The sequence below is a fragment of the Aotus nancymaae genome, unplaced genomic scaffold (assembly GCF_030222135.1).
Source record: "Aotus nancymaae isolate 86718 unplaced genomic scaffold, 86718_ANA_hifiasm-v0.15.2.pri h1tg000040l, whole genome shotgun sequence".
Taxonomy (NCBI): Eukaryota; Metazoa; Chordata; class Mammalia; order Primates; family Aotidae; genus Aotus; species Aotus nancymaae.
This window is the reverse complement of record NW_026988454.1, coordinates 102395440-102419790: the sequence shown is the minus strand read 5'-3', so window position 1 is coordinate 102419790 and position 24351 is coordinate 102395440. Positions and strand designations below refer to the sequence as shown.

Genomic DNA, 24351 nt, shown 5'->3' with positions numbered 1-24351 from the left:
ATAAAACATTTGCACAATAAAGCAGGTTCCCCCACCTACCTTCTTCCCTAATAAAATGCTACTTCTGTTCCAGTTTGCATCCTTCTCCTTATTTAAGTAAAGCTACTTTTAGTTTTGTGCCTGGAATGTAAGGTATTTGTCTTCAGGACTGGACAAATGAATGAATACAAGCATAATTCTTTTACTTATTTATTTTTTATTTATTTTTGAGATGGGGTCTTGCTCTGTTGCCCAGGCTGGAGTACAATCATGTGATCTCAGCTCACTGCAACCTCTGCCTCCTAGGTTCAAGCAGTTCTCCTGCCTCAGCCTCCTGAGTAGCTGGGACTACAGGCATGTGCTACCACCGTCAGCCAATTTTGTATTTTTAGTAGAGACAGGGTTTCACCATGTTGGCCAGGCTGGTCTCGAACTCCTGACCTTAAGTGATCCACCTACCTTGGCCTCCCAACGTGTTGGGATTACATGCATGAGCCACAGCACCCGACCAAGCATAATTCTTTTAAATGAGCAGGACATTCCAGCACAGCCTACACAACAACGTCCTGATAGACAATCTTATGATCCAGAACTAGCTTGCAAACTAGCTGCTCCCGTTCCTTCATTCATATCCAAAAAAATGTCCTAAACATTCCTGGCTTGTAGAGAAATCAGGGTCCCTGATGTTTCAGCTTTCATGAGATGAAATTTTCTCTAAGAAACTATGACTGAGAAAATTGTTCGTTAAGAAAATTATATATAGCAGCTGGGCATGGTGGTACATACCTATAGTCCCAGCTACTCAGGAGGCTGAGGTATTCCTGAGCTACCCAGGAGTTTGAGGCCAGCCTGGGCAGCATAGCGAGACCCCCATCTCTTAAAAAGAAAAAATTGTAGCAAATTCATGACCTCAAAACCAACTCATTGGTAGGCATTATATGAGGCTCCAGCAGTTAAGCAGTCAGAGAAAAGCATGGTCCCATGAGCACAAAGTCTGCAGTCTAACTGAAAACAGTTAACAAGCAGGTATTACAAGTGGGAAAAGTGTGGCAAAATTAATAATAATATGGTATTTGGATGTAAGTCTCACTTTTTTAAATGTTGGGACTTTATGAACCCAGATGCCATATTTTTACTTCCTTCATTGAAAGAATCCTTTACTCTCACTATTTGGGCTATGATTTGTTAAGAGATTTTATTGTATCTCCTCAGACCAAATATAAACAATATCTATGAAAGAACTATGCCATATTATATAGGAATTGGACCAGCCGAAAGTATGTAGACTCAAAGCTTTCTTAAAAATCAAGAAATCTGGGCCAGACACAATCGCTCATGCCTATAATCCCAGCATTTTGGGAGGCTGAGGCAAGAGGATTCCTTGAGTTCAGGAGTTCAAGACCAGCCTGGCCAACATGGTGAAACCCCTTCTCTACTAAAAACACAAAAATTAGCCAGGTGTGGTCATGGGCACCTGTAATCCCAGCTACTCAGGAGGCTGAGGCAGGAGAATTCCTTGACCCAAGAGGTAGAGGTTGCAGTGAGCTGCGATTGTGCCACTGCACTCTAGCCTGGGGGGAAAAAAAGGAAGTCTGAAGACAGGGATTATAGGAGCTGACTCAACTGTTCAACAAGGCCACTGGAGACCGAGGGTCCTCCTATTATTCTCCTCCAACACACTTGGCATGTTGTCCTTTGCCTTCATGCCTACTGCCTCATGATTACAATATGGTTGCCACTCTCTGGTGATCACATCCTCATTCATGGAAGGGAGGAAAAGAGGAATAAAGGGAACTGTCATCCATACCTGAGAACTTCCATCAGGAAAGCCAAAATTTCCCAGAAATGCCTACAACAGACTTCTCTCTACATCTTACTGATAGAAATGATGTCAGATGTTAAGCTTCTTTGCCTTATGGCTTCTGGTCAGGTCAAACAAGAGACGTGAACAAAGATTGGAGGGTGTGTGTTGAGTGAAATCAGGGGATTTCTTTTTTGTTTCTCCCCTTTGTCGCATTTCAGCAGAATTCTGGGAGTGGTCATGTCCCCAGCTTCTAGACTCCCTTCTCCAAGTCTCCAACCCTCTCTGGGCTCTGGTAACCTTCCATCTCTTGCTTTGTCAGGCCCTGGGTGGTAACAGTTGGTCTCTGGGTGCTTCACTGATATCTTTAACCCTGCCCATATCTCTGTGAGTGGATCATCATTAAAATCTTATTTTATTATTTATTAATTTTAGATGGAGTCTCGCTCTGTCTCTCAGGCTGGAGTGAAGTGGTGCAATCTCAGCTCACTGCAACCTCCGCCTCCTGGGTTCAAGCAATTCTCCACCTCAGTCTCCCAAGTAGCTGAGATTACAGGTGTGCATCACCATGCCTGGCCAATTTTTGTATTTTTAGTAGAGATGGGGTTTCACCATGTTTGCCAGCCTGGTCTCTAACTTCTGACCTCAAGGGATTCACCTGCCTCACCCTTCCAAAGTGCTGGGATTACAGGCCTGAGCCACCACGCCCAGCCTAAAATCTTTTAAATTGATCATCAGAGTAAAATTATGTTCCCTGCCAAGAGTCCAACCAATACATATAGAATTTTAACTGCAAAGGAGGCAGAAAAGCAGAGAACAGGGAAGCCATGTCAATGTGAACAAATTATGATCCACTGCCTGAGGTCAGGCACATGGCATCCTGAACAAATATATGATTAGGTTAAAGATATGAATATTTGGTGGGTGCTTTAACATTGTCTACCACATATGATTTATAATTAAGAGTTGTTTAAATAGCAACCTGAGGCTGGGCATCACGCCTGTAATCCCAGCACTTTGGGAGACTGAGGCGGGTGGATCACCTGAGGTTGGGAGTTCGAGACCAGCCTGACCAACATGGAGAAACCCTGTCACTACTAAAACTACAAAATTAGCTAGGCATGGTGGCACATGCCTGTAATCCCAGCTACTTGGGAGGCTGAGGCAGGAGAATCACTTGAACCCGGGAGGCAGAGGTTGCAGTGAGCCAAGATCATACCATTGCACTCCAGCTTGGGCAACAAGAGCGAAACTCCATCTTAAAAAAAAAGCAACCTGAATGATCATGTTTTACTCATTTTGTTACTGCCTTCAACTAACTCAGTGCCTGGCAAAATATATGTCTACTAGTGAGTAAATAATACCTTCCTCTTCTAAAAACTTTGTAGTCTACAAAGTGCTTTCACATACATTATCCCATTTGATCTTCACAAATAGCCCTGTAAGCCCTGTGAGTAAGGCAACCCCAGCATTTTCATCCCCATTTTACAAATGCATAATCAGAAGTTGAAAGACAATAACCACCTTGCTTTGAGTCACCAAATTATTAAGTAGTAGAACCAGAAAGTAAAGCCAGGTCTTCTGATTCCAAATTCAGGCCTTCAGAGCCAAGCCTTCACCAGTGTACCTGTCTGGGTTCAGGGCACGAAGCCAAAACCTGAGTGTGTTTCTTTGCGGCCATGCAGGGGCCATGCAGAAGAGAAATAGCACTGTATTTCACAGTGCCTCTGATTCCCAGATGTTGACATCTTCCAGCCAACAGAATGGAGGACTTCTATGATTTTCCTGTTGAAGAAACAAATTGTGCTTCCAACTGCATCAGTTAAGAATATGAGTTTTGAAGTCATATAAACATGAAGTGGAATTCTAGCTTTCCCACTTACTATGACCTTGGCAAAATAATTAATCCTCATGAGGTTTACTCTTCCATTCTGTAAAATATAGATATTAAGTATCTTATGAAATTGCCAAAAGTTTTAAATTAGATCATTTATGCTAAGTGATTGGTTTTAACTAACTAAATGTAACATCTTATATTCATGATTATTACGATTGTAAATTATCTTAGATTCTGCAACAAACTTTCAGAAGTTTTGAATTTCATTAAAGAAGGGCATTGGCTGGGTGCAATGGCTCACACTTGTAATCCCAGCATTTTGGGAGGCTGAGGACAGCGAATCACTTGAGTTTAGGATTTCAAGACCATCCTGCCGGACATGGTGTAAACCCGACTCTACTAAAAAAAAATATATATATAGATAGATACACACACACACACAAATTAGCTGTGTGTAGTGGTGGGTACCTGTGGTCCCAGCTACTCAGGAGGCTGAGGTGGGAAAATCACTTGAACCCAGGAGGCAAAGGTTGTAGTAAGCCAAGATTGCACCACTGCACTCCAGCCTGGGTGACAGAGTAAGACTCTATCTCAAAAAAAAAAAAAAAAAGAAAAAAAAGAAAAGAAACAGCGTTAATGTAGTACAGAGACAGAGAAAGCCAGTAAGTTTATCAAACAACTCCCAGATAGAAATAAACCTCAAAAGTTACCTGCAATTTCTATGCCTTCTGTTCACTCACAAGATCCTGATAACTAACATTTATATAGGGTTGCTATGTATCAGGTGTCAGAAATAAGTTTTTCTCCACAGAGTTTTCTAGAAAAATTTTGCTGGGACTTAGGTTAAAAACCAGCCTTAAACCCAAAAGATTACTAAATAGTAAAAGATTTACCTACCCAAAGGTATGTGTTTACACTTCTAGGAAAAGATGAGACCCAAAGCCATAATAAAGACATTCCAGGAACTGTAAACTTAGAGACACTTGTCTTATCTTCCCTTGGAGACATGTACTTACATTTTAAAAGATAAAAATCTAGGATCTTTATCCTTCTTTTCCCACAGAGAACTTCCTTATTGTAAAGAGCAAAAGTATCCCTCCCTTTCTCAAATAATGAAGAGACATCGCTTTCCTTTAAGCTCCAAGATTCATATTTCTAGGACTTCTCTCTCACGGTAAAACCCACACACCCCCATGTGTAAGCCTATCCATCTTGCTCTCATTTATCCCAGAAGGGGGAAAGTGAGGGGTCGGGGGAGTGAATAACAAATAAAATTATTGCTTTAAGTAATAATAATCAATCTCTGTCCCAGAAACTTCCTGTCTACTTTCAGGATAATACAAATAAATAAGAGTAATTAAATACTTAGCAACAGACACTATTTTAAGGACGTTAGATGAATTAACTTGTTTATTTCTTGTAACTATACTATGTTAGATAAATCTCTTTTTCTTATTTTAAGACAGGGACTCTGAAGCACAGAGATACCAAGTTGCCTAAAGCCTCCCAACTAATAAATAGCAGAGGCAGGTTTGAACCCTGGAAGTCTCACTCCAAAATCTGTGCTCTAAATATGATTGTATGCTGCCTGTAACCAGTAATCTTTCTCACTGAATAGCTGTGATTCACAGTGAACCAGTATTCAATGTGTTGCACAATTAGAAATCTCTTATTCAGTCACATCCAACTACCACTTTTGCCAATTGAGATAATTTTTTTAAGGAACTTCTGCCTAGTTGTGGATATACACACAGACATTTAAGGCTTAATATAAAACACTGTCTCTTCAAAATAATACTACCAGTTCTGCTTAGAATAGGTGCATATAGACCATGACTATTCATGTGTTGATAGCCATAGACAAACAAATAGATTAATTTGAGAGTCCCCTTTTCTGGTACTTTAAGACAAAGTTATCTCTGATATTTAAACAGCTTTAAGTATTTTCAGTAGAAAAGTTGTATACTCGCCCATCCAGCTCTCCCTGTGGAGGAACCTCTGTGTAGCTAGTCACAGGACTAGCAGGTACCAAATGGAAAAACTGAGGAGAGTTTAATAAACATTTTTTTACAAAGGAGTAGGCAGTGCTGAGAGAAACAAAGGCTGGTGCAGCTCCCTGGGATGCAGAATAACTAGGAGCCATTACCACCCCTTAATCTGAAGGATCAGAGAGAGTTACTAGAACCCACGAAGAAAAGCTGTAGTTGTCACAGAGGACTGCCCCCTCAGAAGTTGTGACCTGGCCAGGAGCAGTGGCTCATGCCTATAATCCCAGCACTTTGTGAGGCCAAGGTGAGAGGATCACTCGAGGTCAGGAATTCGAGCCCTGCCTGGCCAACATGGTGAAACTCCGTCTCTACTAAAAACACAAAAATTTAGCTGGGCGTGGTGGTGGGTGCCTTTGATCCCAGCTACTTGGGAGGCTGAGGCAGGAGAATTGTTTGAACTCGGGAGGTGGAAGTTACAGTGAGCTGAGATGGCGCCACTGCACTCCAGCCTGGGCAACAGAGCGAGAATCCATCTCAAAAAAAAAAAAAAAAAAAAAAAAAGTGAACTTTGGGCCAGGCATGGTGGCTCAAATCTGTAATCCCAGTACTTTGAGAGACCAAGGTGGTCAGATCACCTGAGGTCTGGAGTTCAAGACCAGCTTAGCCAACATGGTGAAATGGGGGTCTCTACTAAAAAGAAAAGAAAAAAAAAGTTGTGACCTTGAGCAGAGAGACAAAACTAGTCAGTGGCAACCCAACAAAAAGGAAGCTGAAGCAATAAATACCTTAAACCCATTCTCCTCTCATTATCAGATCTCCACAGATGCCTCCCATTGGCCAAACCCAACCTGAAACCAGAGAGGAAGGGAGACTTTGGGAGAGTTCACAAAAGTCAGCCTGTCAGGAAAACAAAGCAGAATGAAGAAAGATGGAAGGTACATCATAAGAAAGAAACAGCAAATATCAGGCACCCTCTGGGTTAAAAGAGTTCCACAGGAGCTTTTCCTTTTATCCCTTCTTTGCCAAAGAAACTTTTCTCCTTAAAAAAGCAGTTTTTGCATTCATTGGCTACATGTATTCAAGACCAAGATGTACACAATTAAGGATCTGTCTGCTATCAGCAGCAATAACAAAATTATCATGTGCCTCGAGACATTTTATCAAGGACAGAAAACCCTGACCCATGATGGAGATGCCATCTGAGTCAGAGGACACTGGCTGTGCAGGTGCAGATACAAGAAGATAAGTGTGGCATCAAAGGAACACAGCCTGAGGCCAACCAAGATGCAACAACAAAATGAGATTTGTAGAGAAACTGAACTCTGTTCAGATCAACCTTATTCAGCCAAAGAGAAGATTCCATTAAGGCTTAAGGATAGAGAAAATTGAAGTTTACTGAGCACCAATTTTGTCAAGTTTTGCATGTGTTAATCCATTGTAAGATAAACTATAAAACTTCTATGTAAAAGGTGATTGTTATTTACCCGTCCTTAGCATGTGATAAAAGGTGTTTGATGAATACTAATGGTGATATGTAGTTATAGAAAGAACTGAAGGGACACATCTCCGAGCTTCCTCCTTTGCCCCTCACCCACCCACCCACAAGGTTGTTATACATACAACACCTTGAAATAATTCTTTTAAAATATGTTAGATCATGTTACTTCTCTGCTTAAAAATCTGTAATAATTCCTTATTTTCAATAGAATCCAAACCCTGACCAGGTCAACAAAGCCTCATCAGAATTTTCCAAACCATGAATCATAGCTCATTCATGGGTCATAAAATTAATGTAGTGGGTCACACTTAGTATCTTCTTAAAAATCAAATTGAATTGAATATTTAATATTAAATTGAATAAAATAGAAAATACTAGAATGCATAGCAAGTAAAAATAGTAAATGTTTCACAAAAGTTTTTGTTCACTTTTAAAAATATGTATGTGTTTTATAATATATTTTATTGAGTCATCAACCAAATTAAAAAAAAAACAAAAACCACTATTCTCACTTCCTGACTTCATCACTAATGTCTGTCCTTTGGCTCACTCTGCTCTAGCCATACTGCTCTTTGTGTGTGTGTGTGTGTGTGTGTTTTAATCCTTGACTGGAGCATTTTCCTCCAAAACCCACAAAGTTCACACCTTACTTTCTTCAGGTTCAAATGTCACATTTCCTGGAAGAACTTTGCTGACCACCTCATGTAAAGCAGGCCTACCACCATCTTCAGTCTCTTTTTCCTTACATGGCTTTATTTTTCTTCAAAGCTTTTATTAGCAAATGAGATACTATGTACTTCTGTCTTTCTACTAAAGTGTAAACTTTATGAGAACAAGGACTTTATTGTATTCACTATTGTAGCTCCAAGACTAGGACAATGTAGGGGCTCAAAAAAATTTCTGGTATATCCATTGGATGGATTGGTGAGTAGATGATGGATGAATAATGGATGGATGGATAGATAAAGGAGTAGGATGGTCCCTAGGAAATAATATGCTTAGAAGATCCTGGAGTTAACAAAGGAGGACCCAGTTTTCTGCTGGACGACACACCTTGCCATTTCCCTCCACCTGTTATACAGCTTCCTACTCAACCCCATACACACACGTATATGTGCATATCTCTCTCATGGCCACCAGCCTGGCCTCAAACTCCTGACCTCAGGTGATCCACCTGCCTCAGCCTTAAAGTGCTGGGATTATAGGAGTGAGCCACCATGCCCAGCCAGAATGTTTCTTTTCTAAAACAACCATGTAGCATTGGTTATTAACAACACATTACCTCAAAATCAACTGTTTTCATAATAAATGAATGGGTTCACTTCATTTGCAAGTATAGTGGCTGTGGTGACCAGGAACCCTTCACCCCCAGTTTTCTACATGTTTCCGCTTCTCCATTGCCTTCATAGAACCCTGCCTATCTTTGAAAAAGAAAAGGCAATTGCCACCATTCCCCAGACAGCAAGGCTCAGAATTAACACAAAGGCAGAGAGTGAACTGTCCCAGATTCAGAACACATTTATTGGGTTTGGACACCCAAGAACTCCACAGTTTTGAAGAATAAAAAGACATAGGCTGGGTACAGTGGCTCACACCTGTAATCCCAACATTTTGGGAGGCCAAGGCAGGTGGATTGCTTTAGATCAGGAGTTTGAGACTAGCCTGTGCAAAGTGGTGAAACCCCATCTCTACCAAAACTACAAAAAATTAGCTGGTCTGGTGGCATGCACCTGTGGTCCCAGCTACTCAGGAGGCTGAGGTGGGAGGATCACTTGAGCCTGGGAGGCACAGGTTGCAGTCAACCAAGATTTCACCACTGCACTCCCACCTGGGTGACAGAGTGGGACTCCGTCTCAAAAAAAAAAAAAATTAAAAAGACATTCTTATAAAAAGGACATTTATTCACACATTCAACTATTATTTATGTGCCAAGTATTAGTGGCCTAATACATGCCAGTCACAGCCCTAAGCACTGGGGATTAAAATAATGCAAAATAGACAAGATACTTGCCTTCATAAAACTAACATTCTAATGGAAAAATAAGGATGACTAATAAGTAAACTAGCATGTAAATCAATTATAAAATAGGATGATATTTTGTTAATGTTGTTATGAAACAGTGCAAGTACTGAAATAATTCTTAGAAGAGAAGACCTAGCAGGGTGTGGTAGATCATGCCTGTAATCCCAACACTTTGGGAAGCCAAGGTAGGAGGATCACTTGAGCCCAGGAGTTCAAGACTAGCTGGGCAACATGAGGAAACCCCATCTAAAAAACAAATTTTTATAACATTTAAAAATTAGCTGGACAGGCTGGTGCACTCCTGTAGTTTCAGCTGATTGAGAGGCTTATGTAGAAGGATTGCTTGAACCCAAGAGGTTAAGGCTGCAGTGAGCCATGATTGCACCACTGGATTCCAGCCTAGGGGATACAGTGAAACCCTGTCTCAATTTAAAAAAAAAGAACAAGTACTAGAGAAGACCTGTAATGGTTAAAAAAAATTAATCATCAAATAAAATGCCCTATTGATAATTAGGAAAGAATGAAGTATTGAATAGGATATAAGGCCAGGTCCGGTGGCTCATGCCTGTAATCCAGTACTTTAGGGGGCCTAGGCGGTCTGATCACTTGAAGTCAGGAGTTCAAGACCTGCCTGGCTAACATGGTGAAACCTCATCTCTACTAATAAAACCAAAAAATTAGCCAAATGTGGTGGTGCACATCTGTAATCCCACCTACTCGATAGGTTGAGGCAGAAGAATCACTTGAAACCAGAAGGCAGAGGCTGCAGTGAGCTGAGATTCCGCCACTGCACTCCAGCCTGGGCAACAGAAGGAGACTCCATCTCAAAAATAAATAATAGGAAATAAGAGGAGAGTTCTTCATTCTATATCCCGGGAAGTCAGAATACATGATTTTATTCTTGATTTTGAGAAAATAGCTGATTTTAAAAGATTTACAGGTAAGTTAAATAAAAAAGCTTATTTCATTTCAAATAATTAGGGGGAAAATAGAGCCAAAATAAATCTCAACTCACATAGAAAAAGAAAAGACAAAGTTCAAAATAAGCTGACAGAGATAAGACAACATCAGTGATCACAGCAAATGAGAAACAGGTCAAAAACAAACATTAATAACAGACGCAATTGAAAATGATAAGGAAATATTCATAATGAATGTATGGGGACAGTTACCTCAGAAAAATATAAATAAAACGAGCAGTAGTGGTATTAATAACAAACCAAACAGAATTTAGGCTTAAGGCATTTGAACAGGATAAAATAGGCCGGGTGCAGTAGCTCATGCCTGTAATCCCAGCATTTTGGGAGTACGAGGCGAGGGGATCACGAGGTTAGGAGTTCAAGACCAGCTTGCCCAACATAGTGAAACCCCATCTCTACTAAAAATAAAAATAAAAAAATTAGCCAGCCTTGGTGGTGGTCGCCTGTGATCCCAGCTACTCAGAAGGCTGAGGCAGTAGAATCGCTTGAACCTGGGAGGTGGAGGTTGCAGTGAGCCGAGATTGTGCCACTGCACTCCAGCCTGGGAGACAGAGTGAGACTCCACACAAACAAACATAGGCTCCTCCACCACTAAAACAGTCTTTGAAGTCGTCATGGAGCCCAGATTCTATTCGTGAGCATATTTTGAGTTATTTGGAATGTCAGTATTGATAGAGACAGCAGGCATTCAAGGGTCCCTGGGGAAACCCTGCCTTCAAGCCTGAAACAGTCTAAAGACTGAAAAAGCAGTCTAAAGGCTGAAACCCAGATGAAGCCCGCCCTTTCCCAACTGATTCTGCATAATGCCCACATGTGCCCTAGGAGGAGTGGGTAGAGCCTCTGGAAGTTCCAGCTGCCATTTGCAGGGGGAGGAGCATGGCCTCCTCAGTTCCTTTGTGGTGACCTGTGATTCAATCTGTGAGGCGGGGAACCTGCTAACCAGGACTCTTTCTTAGAATTTCTCTTTTCCTTTTTTCTTTTCACCCAGTAAATCCTACAATGTGTCTGTGTGCCTAAATTTTCCTGGTCATGTGACAAGAACCCGGTTTTTCTGGGTATCACTTTCCCTCCCACCAAACACACGTCCTTCCTGTATAGAGCAGGCACTCTAAAGCTAAGACTGCCTGTTTCTCCTTTCCCTAGATATGTTTTGTCAGGCCTCCAAGTGCAAGCCCAGAGATAGAAAGTCTGAAGTCCTGCCTGCCTTGGCTGATCACCAGCCCCACCCCCGCCTGCCTTCCCCATTATCCCTGATAGCCCAGAGGAGCTTTCACTGGTTAAGATGGCTCCCCCCACCCTACCATCTTAACTGCTTTGATACTGTGAATACGCCTCACCCCACCCTGCCATCTTAACGGTTCTTGCTCTGTGAATATCCCTGTGCCCACCCCTACCATCTTAACTACTCTTACGCCTTACCCCACCCGCCATTGTAACTGAACTTATGGTAATGTATATTCCTTGCCCCTACTCCCACCACTGTAACTGATCTTACTCGTAACACCCCTGCCCCCTCCCCCCAAAATTTGCCCCAGTCTATAAAACCAACTCGTATCCCACCGCTCTTCGCTGAAGCCCTTTTCAGCCTCAGCCCACCTGCACCCAGGTGAATAAACAGCCATGTTGCTCACACAAAGCCTGTTTGGGAGGTCTCTTCATTCAAAGCATGAGTTTTAACATGTTTCTCTGCAATTAACAAGGTGTAGGCATCAGAGGCGACGGAGGGCTCCAGGCACCGTAGGTTGGTTGGGTGGGGGCCCGCTGAACTGACCAGAGGCATTTTGGCTGCTTTCCCCCACCGTTGGAACCCATGAGCCAGGCCCGCTCAGCCTGCATCACCAGGACCTAGGCCCTTAGCGACCGGAACTGAGCCTCAGCGACCTGTATGAAGTTCTCGTCAAGGAGCTGGCTGCCCTTCCAATAGCCACCCTACTGGATCTATCTTGTAATAAACTGGCTATTCTACCTTCTGATTTCTGTGGCCTCACACGCCTGGCGAAGCTAGACCTGAAGAAGAACAAGCCACAGCAGCTGCTGGGCGGACTTCAGGGGTCTGGTCGACCTCCAGCACCTGGCTGTCCTCAACAACAGGCTGTCACCTGTCAGCCCTGCTCAGCTCAACAACCGAAAGTGGCTGCACCCGAAGGATGACCCTCCCCGGGTCCCAGCCGGGCCTCCGCGGCAGGCGGCTGCTTGGGTGAGAAGCAATGGAAGCAGTGTGCAAACAAGGCGCCACAGCCCAGGCAGGCCGAGCAGGCAGTCAGGAGCGGGAGAGGCAGCGGGCCTGGAATTAAGCAGAACGAGAGTCGGAGAAGAAGCCTGAGGCCAAGCAGCGAGCTAAGGAAGCTCGGGAGAAGGAACTGTGGAAGCGAGAGAAGGCGGAAGAGAAGGAGCGCCGGAAAAAGGAGTATGATGCCCTCAAAGCAGCCAAGCGGCAGCAGAAGAAACCAACGAAGGAAACAGATCATGTTCGGCTCCTGCCCCCGCAAGCCACCACCCCGGAAGCACACTCGTCCCTGGGCTGTGCTGAAGCTGCTGTTTTGTGCGGCGGGAGGGCTGGTTGCTTGTCAGGTGACAGGGCTGCAGCAGCAGCCCCTCTGCACCAGCGTGAACACCATCTATGACAATGCGGTCCAGGGTCTGCGCCGCCATAAGATCCTCCAGTGGGTCCTCCAGACCGACTCTCAGCAGTGAGCTTGTCCCCAGCACCTGCTACCTCCCAGACTTGGAGCTTGGATTCCTATGGAATTGGGCTCTGCTGGACACAAAGTCTTTTTCACATCAGACCTACCTGCCATCATCAAATGGCTGCAGATTGGTACTTGAGACCTCCTCTATATAGGACTTCTTCATTCCTTAGTCAAGGTTCCCTGGTGGAATGAGGAGAAATGGGAGGAGGGGGGGACAATTACCTGCATGCCTAAAGGAATAGCTGGAGGTGGGGAGAAAGAAAACATAGCCATTTCTAGTTGTTATACAAAGCTGTGTAAAGGCTCTTTTCTACTAAATGATCAGCTGTCACCAAAAAAAAAAGTGTAATGAGACCTTTATGAAACATGCCAATAGGGTATGGGAATTATCTTAACTATTTTGAAGGAATCTAAGTAATTAAACAGTGAATACCACTGTCCTAACTAACAGTTAACCAATTCATGATAGTAGTCACCTAGATAATTTTTTTATCATTTAGAAATAATGACTTGTTTGATTATTGGATGATGATGCTATCTGAGAGCTTTCAGTATTCACTCATTTAATCTTCTCACCAACTCTAAGTGTGTTATCTCTCTCTCTCTCTTTTTTTAATAGATATGGAAACAGACAAGTTACATTGCTTGCCTAAGATCACACAGCTGGATGGAACTAGCATTTGAACTCAGGCAGGTAGCTTCAAATTCTGTGTTCTTTTCCACTACACATTAATGATGAGACAGTGAAAATCTTTCTCAATGTGTGATAGCCTAAAATCATTGATAGATGATTACAAATGCAAGAAGACTATTACACAAGCGGCTATAATTTCCATTATGCTCTTTATATGTAAGGAATCGACATGTATTCAATTTATCTGAAGTAGTGTAACATGAGGAGTGATAGCAATGTAAGTTCACACGTACATGGAACTCAGGGAAAGCAAGAATCATTTAGAGTCTGCCTCATAGAGGCAGAAACCAAAAGGCCATTCAGATTTTTAAACTTCTCTAAGGATCTGAAAAGCAGGACCTCATGAATTTTTCTTACTTTAACATTCCACTGTTAACATACCTGCTCCTGTCTGTCCCTTTCTCTTATTGTGATCAACTGGTTTTCATTCCTCTCAGTTAAATCAATGAGAAGACTCTGGTTGAATCAGCACAAAAATATGTAGATGGAGAGTTTTTTTCCCAGGCCCACTTTTGAAGGACTAGCATGCCATGGCTGACTGTGCTTGAGTCCAGTTCCCTCTAGATAACCAAAGGAAAGCTGGAAGGAGGGAAAGGATGAGGTCACTTTGTCCAAAACAGTTGAGCTGATGCAAGGTCTGGACATGGGTAGCTTCCATGGAAAAGTGCCATGTGCGGGGCAGATATTCCTATATAAGAATCTCATAGCCAGGCATAGTGGCTCACGCCTGTAATCCCAACACTTTGGAAGGCTGAGGCAGGCTGATTACCTGAGGTCAGGAGTTCAAGACCAGCCTGACCAGCATGGTGAAACCCTGTCTCTACTAAAAATACAAAAATTAGCTGGGTGTGGTGGCAGGCGCCTGCAATAACAGCTACTCAGGAGGCTGAGGGAAGAGAATCACTTGAACTGGGAGGTGAAGTTTGCAGGGAGCCAAGATCGAGCCATTGCACTCCAGCCTAGTGATAGAATGAGACTCCAACTCAAAAAAAAAAAAAAAAGAATCTCATGCCAACCAAGTGTGGTGGCTCACACCTGTAATCCCAGCACTTTGGGAGGCCAAGGAGAGCCAGCCACTTAAGGTCAGGTGTTCGTGACCACCCTGGCCAATGTGACAAAACCCCATCTCTACTAAAAATACAAAAATTAGCCAAGCATGGTGGCAGGCACCTGTAGTTCCAGCTACTTGGGAGGTTGAGGCATAAGAATTGCTTGAACCCGGAAGGTGGAGGTTGCAGTGAGCAGAGATCCTGCCACTGCACTCCCACTCCAGCCTGGGCAAGAGAGCGAGACTCTGTCTCAAAGGAAAAAAAAGTGTACACGATGGCATGCCCTCTCTCTCACCTCACTGACTGGATAGCCTCCCTGTCATTCTGCCCAGAACATGGGCCTTCTCACAGTTTCTCAAACAGAGCAAGCACATTCCCACCCCCAGAGACTTACCTATCTCCCTCTGCCATGATACTTAAGAACTTCACAGCCTGTATCATTTATTAATTTATTATGCTTATTTTCTGCCTCCTTCTGCTAGAATATAAGTTTCACGGAGTCAAGGATTTTCTTTTTGTTTGTTTTGTTTTGTTTCGCTTTTTGAGACGGAGTCTTGCTGTGTCACCCAGGCTGGAGTACAGTAGCGTGATCTCGGCTCATTGCAGCCTCTGCCTCCCGGGTTCAAGAGAGTCTCTTGCCTCAGCCTCCTGAGTAGCTGGGGCTACAGGCCCGTGCCACTACATGGGGCTAATTTTTGTATTTTTAGTAGAGACAGGCTTTCACCATGTTGTTCAGGCTGGTCTTGAACTCCTGATCTCGTGATCCACCCGCCTCAGCCTCCCAAAGTGCTGGGATTACTGGCATGAGCTACCATGCCTGGCCCAAAGATTTTCTTTACTAATGTATCCTCTTCAGTCGAATAGCACTTAGCACATAATATGAACTCAATAAAATGTTTGTTGAGTGGATAAATTTGCCATCAATTATGTAAGACATTATACATCCTATTTCCTAACCTATGAGTTTTGAAAGATTTCTAACATGACCTTGAGCTTTTCAATTAATGCTGGCTGTTAAATTGATGTGAGTTGATGTTTTTATTTGACCCAAGAAAAATTCAGTATAGTTGAAAAAAGTTAAGTACGGCTGGGCGCAATGGCTCATGCCTGTAATCCCAGCACTTTGGGAGACTGAGGTGCGCGGATCACCTGAGGTCAGCAGTTCGAGACCAGCCTGACCAACATGGAGAAACCCCGTCTCTACTAAAAATACAAAATTAGCCAGGTGTGGTGGTGCATGCCTGTAATTCCCGCTAATCAGGAAGCTGACACTTGACCCTGGGAGATAGAGATTTTGGTGAGCCAGCCTGGGCAACAAGAGTGAAACTCCATCTCGAAAAACTAAAAAATAAAAAAGTTAAGTTCCACAAGTATCACTTTCACATTGGATAGCCATTAACAGCAAAACAATTTGTTTGTTCATTTTTGGAAATCTTTCTAAACTAATGCAGCCTCTGCTGTCAGTGTGCTCAGTGATAGTGGCCTTTCTGTTTTCATAAACAGCTGTGTAATGGAATATCTGCTAAATGTGAGGGCTGGCATGTCTCTACCTCAACAAAGTTCTGGCTTTTTTGACATCTATTGTGACCACTCAGGGGCCTTTTAAATTTATGTTTGGATTCTCAGCTGCATGTTTAGGTTGGGTTGCCAGAAGTCTGACTGCCAAATAAGCAGTGTTGCTATATTTAGAAACAAAATAGTAGTCTACAAAATAGATTATGTGGTCTTGCTACCTTACTTGGCTTTATGTTACTGGGATTAACTTGGGATTTTTAGAAGTTAGTAATATATATATGAAAAAACTATTTTGAATGTCTTACTAAAGATAAAAAGTTCTGTCTAGCAAGATTTACTGTCCAGGTAAATACAATCATTATAATGTTCTTAAACCTATTTTCCTGTTAATTTATACTAATGACCATAAGGAGTCAAAATAACTGCTGGCACCCTATTCATTTTTCAGAATATTCTTGGCACAATCTTAGAATTTCTATTACTTTAAAAACTATAAATATAAATATTACAATAACTTTTATGTCAAAATCTTTCATTTATTTATACCTCTAACTTTTGGGCAGTCTTCATGAGATTCCCTATTTGAGTTAGTTTGTAGATGCTAATTTCAGATATGGGAATACTATGAAACATGTTATTGATAATTAAATGATGGCATTTCTCCATAACTCAAAGTAGGAAATCCAGTATGTTGTCCAACAAAGTTTAGATGCCATCCTACGAGAAACTCAAAGAACCTAGTTAATTATATTTGTCAGCAATAGTCATCTGATTCTCATAGTTTTATAAAAGAATGCTTCTTTCATTAAAATATTATTTTGTACAGCTGTGCTCATAAAATAAAAATATTTCATCTCAGAATGAGGTGTTTTTAAATTAAGAACAAAACAGTCTCTCCTTCAAGTTACAAAGTACTTGGGAAACCTTCTGGATAAAAGACACAGTGCTAATATAGAACATTACTATTTCACTATGTTATTTCACAATGTCCTAAATAAATGTTTGTGATACAAGGAAAAAATAAAACAAGGCTCACCATGTACAAAGAGGACAACTGGACATGTTATACCTTTATCAGAGAATTGGCTACTCAGATTTGTTTGAAAAGCTAAAATTTAGCTTATACCTAAATTTCCCATGAGTTCATCCTTATTTACTAAATGTCATATGAAAGATTAAGTATTTTAAGCATGAGTCATAGGGACAACTTTCTAGGGTATTTCAAATGAAATTTGTGAAAAATTAACAAGCTATCCAGGAGGGTGTCTTGAGGTCCTGCTCTGTTGCTCCCTCTCTCTGGAAAGGGAGGGAGCGAGAGCCAGCAGGCAGGCCCAACCTCTAATATTATATACCCCCAATCATTAAAAAAAAAAAAAAGGAAAGTTAACGAATTTGGTCCAGTTACATGGCATAGTAAATCTGCATTTTTTTCTTTTGTTGTTGTTGTTTGTTTTTTTCTTATTCTTTTTTGTTTTGTTTTTATTTGTTTTTTTCTTTTAAAATTCACATTTTTATCTTGACTTCTACCCCAAATACAGTGAGTCTTCTTTATCCATGGATTCTACATTTGCAGATTCCACCAGCCTTGGATCAAAAATACTCAGGAAAAAAAAATAACTCAGAGGCTAAAAGTGTGTTTAACAAGCTAAAATAGAAAAGAAAATAACAATATAACAATAAAAAATATAAATTTTTACAGTATAACAACTATTTGTATAGCATTTTACACTGTATTTGATATTATAAGTAATCTAGAGATGAATTAAAGTATACTGAAGGATGTAAGTGGGTTATATGCAAATACTATGCCATTTTATATAAGGAACTTGAGTTCTGGGGATTTTGGTATCTGCCAGAGGCAGGATTGTGGGGAGGTCCTGGAACCAATGGCCTGCAGACACAGAAAGAAAACTATACCTATAAAATGGCAGTTATGAAATTTTAAATAAATAAACCCACCAGGACAGCAGAGAACAGGAGAGCCAACATAAGAGCAAAGGAGGAAAAGCATAAAAGAAAAGAAAAAGAAAGAAATAATATGGGATAATGGCAAATAGAAATCCAAAATGATAATTGTTAAAAATCTTAGAAAACAACCAGTCCATGCTGGATCAAGAAGCTAAATGAAAGGGTATCTCCCAGGGAAATAAAACAAAAATGAGTATCTGATGTGTGAGGCTGTTCAGAAAAGATTTTTCAGTCCATAGGTACAGTTTGAGGATAAATTAGTGGTTGGATACTAAGAAACAACAGAAACAAAACACTAACACTGAACAATACTAACTAGAATATACAACTAGTTGAACAAGTAATGTAAGCCACTATGTGGCTTAGCTAAAAATAATTAGTCGTCACATAATAATATAAACAATTATTTATCAAATGAAAACATACCCTTTTTAGGGAACCTGCAAGACATGGAGAAGCATGTATCTGAATGTGTGTGAGAGAGTTTGAGAAAAAGAACAAAGTCCTCATCTTCCTTAGTAGAAAACAAATTAATAATCTCTAAAATTGAAAACTGGCCGGGTATGGTGGCTTACACCTGTAACCCCAGCACTTTGGGAGGCAGAGGCAGGCAGATCACTTGAGATCAGGAGTTCGAGCCCAGCCTGGCCAACATGGTGAAACCCTGTCTCAACTAAAAAATGCAAAAGGCCAGGCACGGTGGCTCACGCCTGTAATCCCAGCACTTTGGGAGGCTGAGGCAGGTGGATCAGCTGAGGTTTGGAGTTTGAGACCAACCTGACCAACATGGAGAAACCCTATCTCTACTAAAAATACAAAATTAGCCGGGTGTGGTGGCACATGCCTGTAATCTCAGCTACTTGGGAGGCTGAGGCAGGAGAATCGCTTGAACCTGGGAGGCAGAGGTTTCGGTGAGCCGAGATCGTGCCACTGCACTCCAGCCTGGGCAAGAAGAGTGAAACTCTGTCTCAAAAAAAAAAAAAAATGCAAAAAAATTAGCCAGGCATGGTGGTGTGAGCCTGTAATCACAGTTACTCAGGAGGCTGAGGCAGGAAAATCACCTGAACCTGGTAGGTGAAGGTTGCAGTAAGCAGAGATTGAACCATTACATTCCAGCCTGGGCAACAGAGTGAGACTCCATATCAAAAATAAATAATAAATAAATAAATAAAATTGAAAAATAACCCGAGTGTGGTGGCAGGCACTATAATCCCAGTTACTCGGGAGGCTGAGGCAGGAGAATCACTTGAACCGGGAATCGGAGGTTGCAGTGAGCGGAGTTTGGCCACTGCACTCCATCCTGGGGAACAAGAGCGAAATTCCATCTCAAAAAAAAAATATATATATATATATATAATTATTTAAAAAATTTTAGTAAGCATGTTATCTGCAAACATAAAGGTAAATAAAAAAAACAGCTAAAAATTGAAAATGGTTGTAATGGTTTTCTTTTTCTTTTGCTTTTTTGAGACAGAGTCTCGCTCTGTCCACCAGGCTTGATTGCAGTGGGGCAATCCTGTTTCACTGCAACCTCCACCTCCCAGGTTCAAGTGATTCTCAGCCTCCTGAGTAGCTGGGACTACAGGCACCTGCCACCTCGCCCGGCTAATTTTTTGTATTTTTAGTAGAGATAAGGTTTTACCATGTTGCCCAGGCTGGTCTCGAACTCCTGAGCTCAGGCAATCTGTCAGCCTCAGCCTCCCAAAGTGCTAGGATTATAGGTGTGAGCCACCATGCTTGGCTGTAATGGTTTTCAAGAAAGCAAAAATCAAAAGGGACAGGGCACTGCCTTTTTATGGCTAATAATACTATTTTAAATGTTTTCATTGATTAAAATAAATTTAAAATTAAAACACAGCTAAATGAAAAAAACATAAACTGTTGGTGGGAGTGTAAATTAGTTCAACCATTGTGAAAGACAGTGTGGCAATTCCTCGAAGACCTAAAAATAGAAATACCACTGGACCCAGCAATCCCATTACTGGATATACACTCAAAAGAATATAAATCATTCTATTATAAAGACATACATGTGTATATTCATTGCAGCACTATTCACAATAGTGAAGAAGACATTAAATCAACCTACATGCCCATCAAAGAGACTGGGTAGAGAAAATGTGGTACATATACACCATGGAACACTATGCAGCCATATAAAAGAATGAGATTATATCCTTTGCAGGGACATGGCCGGAGGCCATTATCCTTAGCAAACTAACGCAGAAACAGAAAACCAAATACCATGTGTTCTCACTTGTAAGTGGGAGCTAAATGATGAGAACACATGGAAACACAGAGGGGAAAAACACACACTGGGGCCTATTAGAGGGTAGAGAGTGGGAGGAGGGGGGATCAGGAAAAATAACTAATGGGTACTAGGCTTAATAAATGGGTGATAAAATAATCTGTACAATGAACCCCCATGACACGAGTTTACCTATGTAACAAACCTGCATGTGTACCCCTGAACTTAAAAGTTAATTTTAAAGAAAAAAGCAATATGAAAAGAAATATGCATGCATATATCTTGTTTTTTGTTTTGTTTTGTTTTGAGACAGAGTCTCACTCTGTTGCCCAGGCTGGAGTGCAGTGGTGCGATCTTGGCTCACTGCAACCTCTGCCTCCTGGGTTCAAGCGATTTTCCTGCCTCAGCCTCCTGAATAGCTGGGATTACAGACGTGCGCCACCATGCCTGGCTAATTTTTCTATTTTTAGTAGAGACAGGGTTTCACCATGTTGGTCAGACTGGTCTCGAACTCCTGACCTCGTGATCCACACGCCTCAGCCTCCCAAAGTGCTGGGATTACAGGTGTAAGCCACCGTGCCCAGCTGCATGCATATATCTTATGCATCAGTTGAGATGGTCATATGATTTTCAGTCTGTTGATGTGGTATATTGATGGATTTTAAATTTTTTAACTAAATTTAAATTCTTAGAATAAATTCACTTGGACATGATGTATTACTTTTTATATATCACTGAATTTAATCTTGTAATACTTTGGATTCCATTGATTAGTAGGAAAAAAAATACTGTCAAGAATTTTTGCATCTTTGCTTATGAGACATATTAGAATTTTTTTTTCTTATTTTTTCTTAAAGGTCTTAATTAGAGTAATGCTGATCCCATAAAGTGAGTTGGGACATGATCTTTCCTTTTTTATTTTCTGGAAGAATTTGTGTAGAATTAGTATTTTTTCTTTAAATCAAATGTTTGGTAGGTTTCACCAATGAAACTATCTGGGCCTGGAGTTTTCTTTGTTGGTTTTTGGTTTGTTTGTTTATTATTCTTTATTTTAGAGACAGGATCTTCTTCTGTCACCCAGGCTAGAGTGCAGTGGCACAATCATAGGTCACTGCAACCTCAAGCTCCTGAGCTGAAGCAATCCTCCTGCCTCAGCTTCTAGAGTTGCTAGGATTATAGGCATGAGCCACTATGTCCAGCAACCTGGGATTTCTTTGCAGAAAAATTTTTCACTGTGACTTTTATGGATTTTAATAGGCATTCAGATTTTCTATTTCTTCTTGAGTAAACTCTGGTAGTTTGTGGCTTCAAAGGAATTTACAAAGCTCATCTGTTTTCAAATTTATTGAAACAAAATTATTCATAATATTTCCTTATATTTTTTAAGTATTTGTAGAAAATGTAATGATGTCCCTTATTTTATTCCTAATATTAATATGTTATCTTTTTCTCTATCTCGCTATCTCTCTTTTTTCCATCAGTCTGGATACAGGTTTATCAGTTTTATTGATCTTTGCAAAGAAGTAGTGCTGCATTCCATTTTTTTTCTGCTTTCTATCTTATTTATTTCATCTCTTATTTTTATTATTTTCTTCTTTATGCCTACTTTACCCTTAATTTGCCCTTTTTTTCTAGTATGTTAAGATTGAAGCTTGGATCATTAATGTGAGATCTTTCTTCTTTTCAAATATATGCATTTAATATTATAATTTGCCAACCAAGTGCTGTTTGGGCCACACCCACAAATCCTATTATGTTTTGTTTTCATTTTGTTTCATTCAAAATATTTTATAATCATAACTATGATATCTTCTTTGACTCATATTTTATTAAGAGCATAGTGATTAGTTTTTTAATATTTGGAAATTTTTAATGTATCTTTCTCTTATTAATTTCTATTTCTATTTCCTTTTGGCCAAAGAACCTACTTTGTATTATTTAATCTCAATTCAGTTAAGTTTAATGAGATTTGTATGACCTACAATATGGTCTATCTTGGTGAATGTTACATTTGCACTTGAAAAGACTATGAATTCTGCTGCTATTACATGGAGTTTTCTATAAATACATAGATTATGTTGGTTGTCTTCCATGTCCTTTCTAATTTTCTCTCTATGTGTTCTATTAATTACTAAAAAAAAGCAGAGTAGATATATACAACTTCAACTGTAGATTTATATATTTCTCCTTCCAGTTCTACAAGTGTTTAGTTTTAAGTATTTAGATGCTCTGTTTTTAGGTGCATAAACATTTAGGATTGCTAGGTCTTCTTCAGTTCACCCCTTTATTGTAATGTAATGTTCTTCATTATCCCTGGTAATATTTTTTATCATAATGTCTACTCTGATTTTAGTAGAACCACCCTGCTTTTTTTTTTTTTTAAGTATTTGCATGGTATATTGTTTTCTGTTCTTTTACTTTGAACAAACATATGTCATTATAATTAATCTTCAAAACAACTCAATTGTTATTATTCCCAATTTACATGTGAGAAAACTGATACAGAGCACTGAATACTGCCCTTTGCTGCCTCTCTACCCAGCCTGTTTCCAAAGCTCTTAGTGTTCTCCTGATGTTACTTCTCAAATATGTTCAGATTTTAATATACTTAGTGTCTTTTTTTTTCATTTACCATCTAATGTAAATTAATGTAAATCACCATTATAGAACCACAGTAAGGCTATTAGCATTTTGCATGAGGAAAGTTTAAATACAGATTGAAACATTTTTAATATCCTTGGATTGGTACTGGAGAAAAAAAAATTCTTACCACATTTCTATGGACACCAATATTAAACCCCAGGTTTTTTTTTTTTATTATTGCCAGTAGATTAATTTCAGCTTAAGTAAACTAGTAAGTTAGTTATTGGCAGATAAGGGGCTTGAGGCCAACTCTGTGCTAGAGGTTTTTACATTTTCTTTTTTTCTTTCTTTCTTTCTTTCTTTTTCTTTCTTTCCTTCCTTCCTTCCTTTCTTTTTTTGAGACAGAGTCTCACTTTGTTGCCCAGGCTGGAGTGCAGTGGCATGATCTCAGCTTGCTGCAACCTCTGCCTCCTGGGTTCAAGCAATTCTCCTGTCTCAGTCTCCTGAGTAGCTGGGATTACAGGTGCCCACCACCATGCCCAGCTAATTTTTGTATTTTTAGTAAAGACAGTTTCACCCTCTTGGCCAGACTGGTCTTGAATTCCTGACCTCATGCTCCTCCTGCCTCGGCCTCCCAAAGTGCTGGGATTAGAAGCATGAGCCACCGTGCCTGGTACCTGTGACATTAAAACATTAGACTAGGTTCTCACTAGGGACCTCTCTAATTCTAAGAGTCTAAAAAGCCTTCAGAGAGAGAATGTACTTTGGAAACAACTAACCAGGTATATGTTTTTTGAAATGTTAATGATTGATAGGTTGTGACACTGAAATCAGTAAAACACGAATCAAATATTTACACATACCTTCCATGCAGTGTATTTTCCATTATGGGAAGGTATTGGGCAATGGAAAATTTCTCAAATACTTTTACTGGAAGAGACTAATTAGGCTCAGTTTTTTGTTACCATTATGTAAAGCTTGTACTAGAGCAATAATGCTATGTGAAACCCTCTGTTTATTCATAGATGAAAATACTACATCGAGAATTATTTAGCAAGTTGCTCTCAGACTAAGATGTTTATGACTTGCTTTAGAGTGTTTTCCTTTACATAAGATTTTACCTGACAGACCAAGTCTATTGTTGTGTTATTAACAATTATAAATCAGAATGTCAGCAATGTTTCCATTAATTACAGGCATCGTTCCTTGAAGCTGGCCTAAAATGGAAGTCAGAAATGAGGGTTCATATTCTTAACTCAGACACTAACTTACAAGACGGTAAAATGTCAAACCATTTTGGTTCTGTCAAAATATTCTTTTTAATGCCATTTAACTGAGTACCCCAATTCTGTCTGTGAACTAGGAGAGACCATATTAATTGTTTTCCATGTATTAATACAAAAAGCTTTGGAAAATATTCCACATGCTTACATGTTTACTGAAGTATATTATAAATTAATTATTGCACTTTTTTGAATTTTAAATTTTCTACTTAAAT

At 40.3% G+C, this 24351-nt stretch overlaps 2 long non-coding RNA genes and 1 pseudogene across 5 annotated transcripts in view; 2 read left to right on the top strand and 1 right to left on the bottom strand.

Annotated features, from left to right (window-relative positions):
- The window catches only part of LOC135268359 (uncharacterized), a 37873-nt gene extending 24365 nt beyond the window's left edge, over window positions 1–13508 (top strand). The window contains exon 3 of one of the 2 annotated variants that reach the window (XR_010336712.1): window positions 13416–13508. This is a non-coding gene — a long non-coding RNA (uncharacterized LOC135268359). Of the gene's footprint in view, window positions 1–6418; window positions 7178–13415 lie in introns of those variants that run through there. The other variant, XR_010336711.1, reaches the window with a different exon arrangement.
- Window positions 1–24351, bottom strand: part of LOC135268358 (uncharacterized) — a 172931-nt gene that overhangs the window by 42840 nt on the left and 105740 nt on the right. For all 3 annotated transcript variants that reach the window (XR_010336708.1, XR_010336710.1, XR_010336709.1), the window contains exon 2: window positions 12898–12976. This is a non-coding gene — a long non-coding RNA (uncharacterized LOC135268358). The remainder of the gene's footprint in view (window positions 1–12897; window positions 12977–24351) is intronic.
- On the top strand, window positions 9279–12800 carry LOC105723023 (leucine-rich repeat-containing protein 59-like; annotated as a pseudogene).